Source organism: Pinus tabuliformis, chromosome 7 (assembly GCF_031772625.1).
Source record: "Pinus tabuliformis cultivar Carrire ecotype Pingquan chromosome 7, CPIR1, whole genome shotgun sequence".
NCBI classification, from domain to species: Eukaryota; Viridiplantae; Streptophyta; class Pinopsida; order Pinales; family Pinaceae; genus Pinus; species Pinus tabuliformis.
Window position 1 is genome coordinate 1,393,792,784 of NC_142293.1, and position 14,309 is coordinate 1,393,807,092.

The following is a 14,309-nucleotide window of genomic DNA, read 5'->3' on the forward strand; positions in this document are numbered from 1 at the left end:
CAGTTTTTTTACATTGGGTTGTACGGCGTGACGTCCCTGGCGAGCTCTCTGTTGAGCGCTGTGATCATGGCCGTTACGCTTCCGCTGACTGAGGTACTGGGGGTGGTTTTGTTCCACGAGAAAATTCAGTGCGGAGAAGGGCATGGCGCTGGTGCTGTCCTTGTGGGGATTCGCTTCGTATCTCTATGGGGAATACTATTGCGATTTGGAACTGCGGCCTCCTAAAGTGCCCAAGCAGTAGAATGAGGTAGAAGACCTAGGAGGAGCTGCACATGCACATCACTCCATTGATGATGTGTGACAAAATCAGTTTATTAATGTTGTTAAAGAATTCGCGATGGGTGACTCTGGTAAAGCTCCGCAATATCCATGGTTGCATCAAGCTCCCTGCATCAATTGCTATTAATAATGAGCTTTAGTTTAAGCTGTCAATGTAATCAAAGCAAATAGTCGCATCTTACAGTGCTTTAAGATTGGTCTTTGCTGGAAAAGAATCCATTGATGAAGGGTTTTTCTGTGGAGCAGTGGTCTCGGTCTCTAAGCATATGCGTTCAATTATCTATTTTCAATCCAATTTTTGATAGAAAACTAGAAGGAAGAGGTGATTTTGGGCCACACAAATTTCACACGGTATATTATTCATTTACAGGAAATTACACAATTACTTAGATACCTCTACTCTAATTTATACATTGAAATCAATAATGACTCACAATGATAACTACACTTGACATGGAAGCATTAATTCCAACACCCTCCCTTGATGCTTATATGGATAACAGAAAAAAAACACATATTGCAACTATACATAAATCTCTGTCTAACTGGTCTTAATCAGCACCCACATCTACTTTAGAATCTTACAACACTGCTCTTTCGAGTTGTTGCTTGACCTCCATTAAAAGACCTATGACTATTGTTGATGAACTTTGCAAGATCAACAATATTGACAACTCGAATCCGTGATAAGAGCCATCAAGTACTGAACCATCCTATGGACCAACCACCATCTGTCGGATATTAGCAACTATCCACCAATTGATAGGATGGAGATCTGGATACTAAATGTGCTCAAGAATTGATCAAACAACTTGACCTTATACAAGAATCAATGTTACACTGAGACTACCAGTTTAAGAACCACCAACCAGTTTCCAGTTTAACAACCACCAATCATTTTATACAGCAAACTGAAAAAACAGAAAACTACTACAACTCACACCACAAACATACAAACTAGATAAACAAATATTTTATGACTTCATATTTAAAATTTGAACGCAAGCCTTCCAAATTACTAGGTCACATCTTCGTTCATGGGCAACATTTTCTCTGCGACATGGACCTCTTTTGGAATAAATTTAACGTCTTCACCACAAATGTTGGCAAAAAGCTACCATGGCATAAAAACAGTCCTCTCACTTTCCAGCTCTCGGCCTTCCGTCTAGGTCATCAAACTCTTCTACTTTGACCATTGTGGGCTGACGACGTTACCGTTGACACCTTCCTTCACAGACACTGATGCTCCTGATGCTCTTCAAATTCCCACAACAACTAAATCTCAGATCCAGCAACCAATTATCGGACCCAGATCAATGGTTTCCTGTTGCGTCAGGGCGATTTCACCTTAGGTACGATCGGTTGGCCTTTCAAAAGTTCTAGAATGGCTCAGGATCTAATCACTAGTTTGCAGGCGCGGTCCTGATCTTGAAATATTTCTGCAAATTTCCAATCCGCAACCTTGATGTTGGCCTGCGCACTTGGTGCTTCTACCCTCTTAACAGCTTCAGAAAAGAGGATGTATGTTGTCATTCGACACGGTGAAATGGAATCGAACATGGTTAAATTCATGTCGACACCTGCAGCGTATTTGAGGTGTGTGTCTGCCTTGCACGGATTCACGTGATCAGGCAAGATGTCGAGCTTCAGGATGGCTTCGATTTCCACCCAGATGGCACAGTCGCATCCAGAACCAAGCATGGCCAGGACCGACAATAACGTTGGATCTGAGTTTCACGTTTGGGAAAGTCTCCTGCCAGCAAAGAGTGAAAAAAAAGGTCTCCCACTACACTCAGATTTGCAAGTTCACAAAACACACGAGCGTAAAGAGCACAAAAAATTTCACACTAATTTAGTTTCTCATCTCACACACTCCATATTAATATGTAAAAAATAATAATTCTTACGATCCTTGACATATTCCTGGTTTCCTATGAAGGAGACAGGCCCTCTGCTCTCTGATATCATGACAGAAAACTAGAAGAGAGAACAGAGAGTGATTTTGCACAACACAAATCTGACACTATATATTATTCATTTCAACAATTACATATATAGGAAACAACAATTACATATATAGGAAATTACAACACTGACTTCGATATCTCTACATAATGACTCCAACCAGGCTTGGAATTTACAAACCCCTCTGCCCATCAAATGGAAGCCCGTCAAACGAAAATTTGATGACGTTTTGGCATTTTTCATGCTTTTCATTTTACGTTCTACTTAAATTTGTGAGTGTGACTTACCTTATCTAGAAATTCTCTTACAACTATTCCTTCATCTCAACCTCTTTTAATCTCCCTATGAGAGTGCCTTGTTTCTTCTCAGCATATGTGTTTCACCATGTCTCCACTTCCTTTAATCTCCCTCTTAGAGTGCCTTGTTTCTTCCTAAGTTAGCATATGTGTTTCCACTTAGTATACAACCATATTTTAAAGATTTTATAAAGCTTTTTAGCCTTTGGGAGTTAATAAATTTGATTATGTACATAAATTTTGACATGTGAAAGAAACTAAAGAAAGCCATATAGTTAAGATGATGAGGATTCTCAACTACAAATAAATGAGATAGAGTTATTTTTTTTAAATATCAAGAATTTAACTACTATCCATTTTTATAATTTATTTAAATCCAATAATCTACCACATATGCCAAATTTATTAAACATATAATTACATGTTTAACTATTTCTTAATAACTTATTTTCACCAAATATTTTATTTACAGATGGGCACACACATCTTTATTTACTCACTACATATTTTATTTACTAAATTCTTTATTTATACCAAGATAACTTTAATCCCTATAAGTGCATTTTCAACCAACTGTGAACTACTTGAATAAAAAGTCCAGTAATGATAGCTAAATATTTTTTAAAATATTGTCTATCCTTTCAACTAATTTGATATCCATTACGCATATTTGGAACACATTATTACTAAAACCATGACGTTGAAAAATGTCAAGACTAAGCAAACTCTACAATCTATCTACGAGGTAATCAACTCATCATCTGCATTTGAACATTGTTAACTAATCATTTTCATAATATATTAAATATGAGCCTATGATTTTGTCATCTTAAAAAATTAGATTCACATTAATGTCCACATCATAGACTAAATATATAGCCAATTACACAAAGAAATCCTTCCTATTAAACATTTCCCTAGAGAATACCATCACTTATTCTAATCATGTACTTAGTACGAGTTGAATCCTCCAAATACAACTACATTAGAAGTGGTTGACAATCTAAATAGGTATGTTAAATAAAGATGAGTTTGTAACATTTTCAATAATTATTTTTATTGTAAAAAAAGATTAGCTTAATAACTATATAATTATTTTTTTAAAGAGAAATTCACTACAGTAAAAATAAAGTTGATTTCAAAGCATTTAGTAAAAAACTTAAAATACAAAATTAGTCAAAATAAGTTAGGGCACTCACAAAAACAAAACTAGTCAAAATAAGCTGGTCTTTTCAAAATGGCAATTGAGTGCTTTATTATGCAATAAATCACAAGCTATTTTTAGTCAAAATAAGCCAAGGCGCCACTAGAAAAAATAAAAATAGTCAAAATAAGCATGGGCTTTTTTAAATGGTAATTGAGCACTTCATTATGGAATAAATCACAGGCTATTTTTCTAATATTTAAGACATTTTTTTAACGTGACATATATATTATTCCTGTAAAAGAACAGACCTCTCAGAAATTCATTTTGACAAGCCTGAAAGAAATAAAAAAACAACAGAATGAGATTGAAAATGGTTGAAGAAGGCAACTTACTTGGGGCTTGAAAACTAGTAAATCTGGTCGATTTTGAAGTAAATGATGAGGGAAAGTTTAGTAGAAAGCTCTAACATTTAATTTTAGCGACTTAATTTTGGTTGTGGTGTTGTCTTCCAGAGTTATCGCATACAAATTTTTGGAATCCACGTTTAGAATCATTTTTCGTGATTCATAAACTACCTAAAATGGTTTGAAACATCGATTCCAAAAATTTGTATGCAATGACTCTGGAAGACAACACCACACATAATATAGATCGCAAGAGCCTCAAATAAATTACTATCCTTGCTTTCCAAGAAAATAGCATGGCAGTGACTACTGTTTTGAATGAGTTTAAGGTCCACCTTTTGCTTATCCCTTTTCATTGTTATTTTGTTGTCTGTTTGCTTGGAAAGGTGAGTAGCAATGGCAGAACACCTATTTCCCAGTAGAGCATGAAGTTGAATAATAGTCTTCTCTTCCTGCATGCTGAAATTTTCCCCTTGATATTTGGTCTTAGATAGTTAGCCCAATGCAACCTCCAGCGCTTTCTTATCTCAGCACCCAACTTTATGTTGCAAAGCCCTCCAGCTTCCATGGCTGTGCTATAGTATGTAAGTAACGAGCTTCTAATTTTCTTTGGGCGTCCACGGCCCTTCTTGAGCCCAACTTTTTCGCAACAGGGAGTCGTACCATTATTTCTGTTTTGGTCACTTCTGATAAGCCTCGACAAAGATGTTGCCGAATTAAAATGTTGACTTATATGAGCCTGACCCAGGTTCAGAAGAGTTATTTAGCCAAACAAATCCCACAACTACTAGTCCTTTCGGCAACAGCCCATAGAGCACGGAATGAAGTCTCACCCGAGGTAGCAGGGGAGGGTGTTGGAATCAGGTTTTCGCACCCTAGGGATGTCTTGGTGTGGTTTGGAGGTTTCACACACTATTTTAAATCTCCGCGCTGCTCGATATTCGCATAGATCCAGATTGATTATATTTTTCTTATTAGTGCGCTATTTTATTGGAGGATGCAGTTACAACTCAACAGGATCTTTAAGCAAACATTTAACCAACCCAACTGGTTTGTGCATTAAAAGGAACCCAGATTTATATTCATTCATGCAATAAGCAGATTAGATAAAACAGATATTATGAAAGTCAGATTTGCGACAACTTAGAAGGAACACAAAATTTCAGAAGAAACTTATCTTTATTTCCACTTATCCTCAATACATTCAGATCCTCCCTGCACACTCAGCTGCAGGGGTCCGCACACACAGCTGCAGACTTTCTAAGCCTCTACGCACACAGCTACAAAGCCTCTATCTACTACCCCAACCCTTGACTTGGACTTACAGATGCTTTTAGACTATCTTCCTCAAGAACCCATTACATTCCATATTTTTCCAAAACCAGAACTGCCTATCCCTCATAGAGCCGCACTCTATTTATACCCTTCCTTGGCCCACGATCCCTGCGTGGGCTGACTCTATTTATATTTCTTTACATTATTTTCGGGCAGACTACCCTTTGACTCAATCCTACTATACTTCGTGCTCCGCATACTTCAGAGTTTTTACAATAATTTAATCCTACTTTTTGGGCTTTCTGCCCCAAAACCATTACATGAGGCCTCTGCTACCCAGCAGTCCCCCAACACAATCATCATGACTCGTCTCGAGTCACTCGCCGATGTGGCTAGACGCTTCTTCCTTGGCTTCGCGGTTCGCCTTCCAACGAGTGGCGCTTGTCATCCTGCTTCTCCTTCATTATCTCCTCCAATGCTTCGTTCGACTCCTGCTTCAGTGTTTCTACCATGTCTCGCAACCGATGATGCTCATTCTGCTCTGCTCGGTTAACACAGAACACCCCCTCATAGGATTTTAACACAAGCGGGGGAGTCGCATATGGGACCTCCTGGTACCACTGCAGCCACTTCCAACCTTTGTCTCTTCTCTTTGCACCATCTGCTGCAGCTTGTGTTGCAATTTTGCAAGACCCTGGCTGCTGTCCGCAAGATCCCAATCTTCGAGGGACATCATAGATGGCTTATTAACTGCATATCTACCCGTGGTCATTGTCTGTCCATCCTTCTGTTGTTCTGTTGTAGTGCACCGGCCTGTCCCAGGGCGAGGCGATGGCATTGGGACCAATTCCGCTTCATGTTCCCTCTTTTCCGGTACATACCCTACCAGTGATGTTGTAGCTTGCGAGACGCCCGCAGTGGTCAACACCATACTCCTTAGAGAATCCTACTTCTCCATCGGCCAGATCACTATCGTGGGGCGCATGTCTTGTGCAGAGCTAATGAATAGCGTGATATGTGTTTTCGAAGTGTAGACCGCCCTCGGTGATTTATAAGCCATGCAAATTTCAAATTCACTGCTTACCGCCTGCTCCTGCGCGTGTAAAATCTGTGGCAGCTCGTTTCATATCTGACTCGTACTGTTTCTCTTAATTTCTCGCCACCCGCTCCCTTTTTCCATAATGTAGACATCTTGTCATGAGTAGTGATATCAACGGTCATCATTCCTTGTATGATCGCATCTGCGTGATAGTGCATGTGTAGTTTACCTGGGAATTTTTTGAACTTACTGTCATAAAGAAATACTAGATCATTTTCTTTGAAGGTGCGCACCCTGATATGGCAATCATGCCATGCTTTCTTGCGCTATTTCTGTACCTGTTGATGGAATCTAGACAAAAATCATTCCTCCTCTAATTCTTCTAGTTGTGTGAGCCTTTCTTCCAACGCCCCGCCGTCTGCCATACCTGTGAGTGTTGCGATCCGCAGACTAGGCACAATATATTCCATAGGCATAACGGCCTCCTTGCCATAGACTAACTGAAATGGTGTCTGGCCTATCAACTTCTTGCACGTAGTTCAATGTTCCCATAGCACAGCAAGGATGCACAAGTACCATTCATTTCGTTGCGCATTACAGACCTTAGTCAACGCGGTCTCCAAAATTTTGTTGAAGGCCTCGATGGTCACTCATTTCTCAAATGGATGTAGCGTCATTTGTGGTTGAATGGGCATTTCATCCCTCCGTGATGCTTTGCCCATCCGTTGGCATACATCATAGGCCCAACAGTATGCTTTCGAATCTTGATGTAGAGTGGGCCACCATAATCTGGTGCAAAGAATCTTCTGGGTTGTGGCATGGCTCGCATAATGTCCACTAGCAACCCCTCCATGTGCTTCGGCCAGGATTTGTCTGTGCTCGAATTCTGGTACATATCTACACAATATTTTGTTGTTACCCATCTTATAGAGGTGGCCTACAATTACGGTGAAATCTGTTGTGCGTATCACTAATTCCTTCTTTTGTTGGACAAAATACCCCTGTGGCACAGTGCCCGTGGTTAAAAAGTGGATAATATCTTCAAAGTGGCCATCTGCAACGTGCACGACATATAACTGGGCGTCCGGGAGTCCCTCCTCTAGATTTGTCGATTCTTCACTAGTCTCAATTCGGGGCAAGTGATCCGGACTTGCATTTAGATGTCCTGGCTTTACAACAACCTCAAAGTCGTATTCTTGAAACAACAACAACCATCGACAGATGCGCCCCCCCCAACACAGGCTTATTCACTAGGTACTTGAGCACAGAGTGATTAGTATACATCTTAAAATGTCCTCCGAGCAGATAGTGACGAAATTTTTGGAGCGCGTATACCATCGCCAATCCCTCCCGCTCAGTAGTAGAGTAATTCTTTTCTACTTTGGACAACCTGCAGCTCGCGAACACAATCGGGTGATCGATGCCCTTTGCTCCTTCTTGAGTGAATACCATACCCAGCGCGATACATTACTCGTCGACATGTACATGAAATTCAATGTCCCACTTTGGAAAGACCAAGATAGGGGTAGATGCCATCTTTTCCTTAAGCATTTCCAGGCCATTGTTACATTCCTTGTTCCAGCAATATGTAGCATCCTTCTTCAGTAACTCTTCCATTGGAGCCATGATCTAGGCATAACTTTTTATAAACTTCCAGTAGTAGCCCATGTGTCCTAATGTAGTGCGTAGCTTCTTTACATTTCTTGGTGCTTGTAGATTTAGTATGACAACGATCTTTGTCAGATCCACCATCAGTCCTTGCTTACAAACCACATGGCCCAGTAAGTTCTCAAAAGGGACGAGGAAAGTACACTTTTTTAGGTTGAGCACAATCTAGTGTTGGCGGCAGGTATCCAGCATCAATTGTAAGCTTGTCAAATGTTTCTTAACCAAGCCAAATACGATCCAGTCATCCAGGTAGACTTCTAAGAACTGGTGGATAAATTTCTTGAACGTAGCTACCACAATACGGGAAAATATTGCCGACGCATTCTTTAGCCCAAAGGGCATTACTGTATACTGAAAATAGCCCCATTTGATAGTAAACATTGTCTTGCTCCAATCCTCTGGTGCGATCTTGATCTGATGATACCCGGAGAACCCGTCTATGAAGGAGTATGCTTCCTGCCCGCCCACATTTTCTAGTACCTCATCTGTAAAGGGTGTTGGAAATGGATCATTAACACAAGCATCATTGAGCTTCCGCAGATCTATGTAGATGCGAATCTCACCCTTTTGTTTCTTCTCATGTATGACCATAGGACTTACCCAATCAAACTCTTCAACTAGTTCAATAATTCCTACTGCCAGCATCTTGTCCAATTATTTACAGACCTTTGCTTTGTATTTTGGATTCAATCGGTAGGGTCGATGTTTCACTAGCTTTGCATCTAGCTTCAACGTTATCTTCATCATTCCTAAGTCTCCTAGAATCCCTTTCAGCTCTGTAATTTTTGTAGGGAATAAATCGCGGTATTCTCGAAGCAACTCGACGACTTTTTCAACCGTGGTGTCGTCCCAATAGTCCCCAAGCATAGCATACTTCGACACATCCTCTATTATGATATTTACTTGCTTTGCTTTCAATGGTGTCGTGATGTCTGGATCTTTTATCTCGGGGCTGCGCACCTCGCGACTCCCTTCAGATTTTGGTATACTGATGTTACGCGAGTCATCCTCATCATCTTCTACTTGTACATTGTAACATGCCAAGGCCTGGTTCAATTTCTGTGACCAGTCCGATGGCATGACTTCCTCTGGTTCCAGCGATGTTCTGAATATGGTGGCTTTTACCAGTTGTAATGCGTCATCCACAATATCCATCCACTCGTCCCCAAAAATTAATGTCGATAAAAATCCTTTACGCAGGATATCCCACTCTTCAGTGCCATGTCAGAGCTTTGTTTCCATATGCCAATTCCGTGGAATGACATCCAGGGTATGATAAAATAAGTGCACCCATTCTAGTTGAGGCTCCACACCATAAGCTTTGGTCCATCTGGTCAGGTGCAGGCGCGGATCATCTCGGCCATCGTATTTCTCCGTTATTCATAGCTCTGGGTTCCCAAAACGTATATGCATCATGCACCTACAGCTTCGCCAATTTTCGAAGGTCCCTTCATGGGTGTCCCACTAGTGCGCCGGTGTTGCATGCAATGTCCATTTTAGCACATCAAACCGTTCATACTCTGGTATCGCGCTTTCAAATTTAACCAGGAATTCATCCACTACTGTCAGCCCATCATACATTGGCAGCTCATGGTTTTGACATTTAACGCAATACAACGATTTCTTCATCATATTGCAGTGTAACGTGGTTACCCCGTTCACCCTATTTCGCCATCACTCATCCTCTTCCTCTGAATCGCTGGTGCATGAGCCATCGTAGCCTCGTGAGAGTCTCCACTCCTCCTTTGGCCTATTTGCAGCAATTTTGTAGATACAATCCAGTGCATCATCCTTTTCTTCGTTGTGCACAGGCTCTGTGTAGCGCAATTTGTCTGTTGGATCTAGCGGAACGACTACACGGAGCAAATTCTTCTCAAATATCATCTTCCTTTGTTTAAGGTCAATACCTCCATTCATGTCAGTGGCCCAGTCTATTCCTAGCAACAAAAGGTACAGGCTATTTTTGTCAATGATTTCAATAACTTCGAAATCCGTCCAGGTACTTGTGCCATCAATATCTACTGTAATTCCTTCCAGTCTTCCCATGGGCAAGATCTTCTATTGATTGGCCATCTACAATTGAATAGGAGACCATTGTAGTGTGGGCTTACCCATGCGTTCCCAAGTCTGTTTAGGCAATACATTTGCATTCGAACCTAGGTCTAGAATGACCTGATCCATCTCGTAGTCACCAATCTATGTTGTTAACCGCATCTCTCGACCTATCTGTGATGCACGTCTTCCTAACTTCCAGATTGCGCAAGGTTCACCCCATCCTGCGCATCTATTAATCACTTACTGTAACCCTTTAACTTCCCTGTTGTCACAAAGCAGTTTTATGCATGTGTCTAAGAAGGTAGTCAACATCGAGGGATCCCTAGCTAGCTCAGGTCGATCCCTACTACCTCAAGTAGAGATGTCCGTGAAGCTTTCCCTAGCTTCCATATTGTTCTCCCTATTGACTACTCCTGAGGCTATGCCACTCTACACTACCATGTTTACCGTAGGTTCATCGTCGCGTGGTTCGAATCTCATCGTCTGCACGTTTTGTGTTGTTGTAGGAGGCGCCGCCTTCTTGTCGCGAATCTGGGCTATCAGCATGGGGTAGTCTAGCAACTCATGATCGAGTTGCTCACAATAAGGGCATGATATCCTGGTGGGATTGGTACAATCCCATGCATAATGTCCTAGTCCTCCATAGTTGTAACAGATTAGCTGCTCGCGACCCCTTCCTAATCCCATTCTGCCCCATCCTTGACCGCATCCCGAGAACCCACCACGTGCCATTGCCACTGCTGGATCCTGATCTTGCACCTTAGTCTACATTCTGTAGGCAGGTGCCTGGCCCATCAACATTCGATAGCTCCAACAATCTCTTTCTTCGTGACCCACCGATCTATAAAAGTTACAAAAGAGCTGTTGGGGGGTCTGGTTGTATTTTTGCAATAGATGATAGTTATCAGTGTTGTGCTTTCCTCTTACCTGACAGATTGTGCACCAGAGTGGGGTGATCACGCTTGGCACTACTTGTGCCTCTGGTCGCAATGGTGTTGGTCCCCCGTGACCACAATGTTCACTGAGATCGGACAGTGATCTTTATCGTGTCCTTGGCTCCTATACTTTATACACCATACTTCCTCACGGATGTCTGAACGTGGTGTTTGTTCCTATTTTAACTTCTGTATTTCCAAACACAAATTCAGGACCTACGCTTGGATTTGCTGAACTCCCAACACTGGGTCTTGTATTGGGGTTTCGTGCAGCCGTATTGCTACCTCCAGCGCTTCCACCTGGGTTGTGATTTTTTGTTGTGACAAAGCCGACTTCAAATATGGCGTTAATGATGCGACGAACCAAGCGCGGTGTTGTGCATCCATTAGGGTCATGTTGGCCTTGCGAATGGTGCTTTTCAACCTCTGATCCAGGTCCCATGGGGTCTCACCAGGCATCATCGTGATCTCTTTGAATCCTATAACCGACTGTGCTTCTGACTTTGGCTGGATAAATTCCTTTGTTAATTCCGTATGGATGTCCATTATCCCCACCGTTGGGTTGATGCTTGAATACTTCATGTAGCATGTTAGCGCTTGATCCTGTAGTGCACTGACTAAGATGGATTTCTTGATATTATCATCTGCGACTTGCTGTGCATTCTATACTGATGTTAGCACAAACCAAAATTGTACTGGGTCTTCGCCTCCTGCTCCTTTGAACACTGGTAACTGGACCATGCTTGCCATAGTTACCCTTTCTCTACTACCATCCCTGATCCTTTTCAATGTTCCTTTCTATAGAGTCCCCGTGTTTCACACTAGACACCCCTTATGCAGATCCCGGTCCCAGCAATGGAACCATTTGTTGGCTTATATGGGCCTGACCCAGGTTCAGAAGAGTTATTTAGCCAAACAAATCTCACAGCTACCGGCCTTTTTGGCAACAACCCGTGGAGCGCGGATTGAAGTCTCACTCAAGGTAGCAGGGGAGGGTACTGGAATCATGTTTCTGTATCCTAGGGATGTCTTGATGTGGTCTGAAGGTTCCGCGCACTGTTTTAAAGCTCTGTGCTGCTTGGTATTCGCACAGATCCAGATTGATTATATTTTTCTTATTAGTGCACTATTCTATTGGAGGATGTAGCTACAACTTAACAGGATCTTTAAGCAAACATTTAACCAACCCAACTGGTTCGCGCATTAAGAGGAACCCAGATTTATATTCATTCATGCAATAAGCAGATTAGATAAAATAGATATTATGAAAGTCAGATTCATGAAGCTCAGAAGGAACACAAAATTTCAGAATAAACTTATATTTATTTCCACTTATCCTCAATACATAAAAATCCACCCTATGCACTCAGCTGCAGGGGTCCGCGCACACATCTGCGGACTTTCTAGGCCTATGCGCACACAGCTGTAGAGCCTCTATCTACTACCCCAACCCTTGACTCGGACTTACAGATGCTTTCAGACTATCTTCCTCAAGAACCCATTACATTCCATCTTTTTCCAAAACCAAAATTACCTTTCCCTCATAGAGCCATGCCCTATTTATACCCTTCCTTGGCCCGCGATCCCTGCACAGGCTGACTCTATTTATATTTTTTTACATTATTTTTGGGCGGACTACCCTTTGACTCAATCCTACTATACTTCGTGCTCTGCATACTTCGGATTTTTTACAATAATTTAATCCTACTTTTTGGTTTTCTACCCCAAAACCATTACATGAGGCCTCCGCTACCCAACATAAACACTGCAACTGCCCTTCACATCACCAGTTGTTCCTCGGCTACTTTTATTTGTCGATCATACTACTTCATCGATGTTGGAAGATGAAAAATCAAACAAGAGGGAGAGTGTGGAAAAATTGTGGGAAGCCTAAGGAACAAAAACAAGCCCACCACCCCTTCTCAGTGCTTTACACACCAAAAAAGGCATGTATATTTTTAGTATTTTTCAATCACGTACTAGCTTACAGTTTGATGGCTCAATTGACATTCTTGACCTAGACTGGTTGGTAGGTTCCTTGAATGTAACACTTCGATTACAATGTATTTATTCTTAGTTGGCTAGGGCGAGATATCCCTTCATAAAGTTCAAATCTACAAAAGGACTATAGCCATATAATCTTTTATACGATTCAAATTTATGAAAGTGTGTCAGGCTCCATTGCCATGTTAGCTAGAGCTATTGTATGCATTTGCGTTATGACCGTGGGCTTAGTCTGACTTTGGTGGTTTTAACTTAAAATACGGGTACTATAAATTTTGACGGGACAAATCCTAAATTAAACGTCAAAATGACAGTTTCTGATTTATGAAACACGTCAAATTTGATCGGTAAAAATTTACAACAATTGTCAAATATGTTTTAAAATATGAAATATGTCTTGTGGGATGTCAAATTCTAGGCCTGACTCCAATTCATACATTGGAATCAATGCCTTCTAGACTGACTCCTAGGTACTCACAATGACAACTACACATGACATGGAAGCATTACTTCCAATAGTTTTACAGGAAGGTTACTCATTAAAAAATTATTTGAATTGACTATTTTCATGGCTTTAAATTATGAATTGATATAGAGTTTTATAATAGGTTAAATAATTTTATTTTGTGTCTAATTAAATCTGTTTTAATTTAAAATGCTAAAATGATATATTTTTATTAAATCTGGTTTAGTTTAAAATGCTAAAATGATATATTTCTACTTACATATAGTAGACTTACATCTACATTGTGGGGGCTCTAGGGTTCTAGCCTAGTCTTTGTGTTTGAAAGGGTGCCTTGTGAAGGGGTTTGTCTTTCAAGGGTGGTTGATCATATAGAGGAGTTTGCATGCAGGGATAACGCGAGCCCTTTTGAGAAAGGCATTGGGTTTTTGAGTGAGAGAAGTTCATTGATTAATATTGGATTTTATTATTGTTTTGTTTCTTTTCATTTCCCTGGGTAGATTGGGGATGCGAGTGTTGAGGTTTGTTGGGGACTCAGTGGAGGTGTTTCTTTCTATGCAGTTGGCGCAACCTTGTTTTCTCGAGTCCCATGCTTCGACAACTTGGGAACGCCCATTGAGGAGTATGGCCTCAGGGCCATGCGCGAGTACATCTAAGGGATAACCAAGTCCTGGGGGAGGAGGTGTTTTCACAACAATTTGATTCTCCATGCAGAATTGAATTGTCTCCCCCTTTTTACTCGTTGGATGAATGTCTTTAGCATATTACTCTACTCCTAG

The 14,309-nt window shown here is 41.1% G+C and overlaps 1 pseudogene; it reads right to left on the reverse strand.

Annotated features, from left to right (window-relative positions):
* Window positions 1-9,228, reverse strand: part of LOC149252871 (uncharacterized) — a 66,164-nt pseudogene extending 56,936 nt beyond the window's left edge.
* Window positions 9,229-14,309: the final 5,081 nt, after the last annotated feature.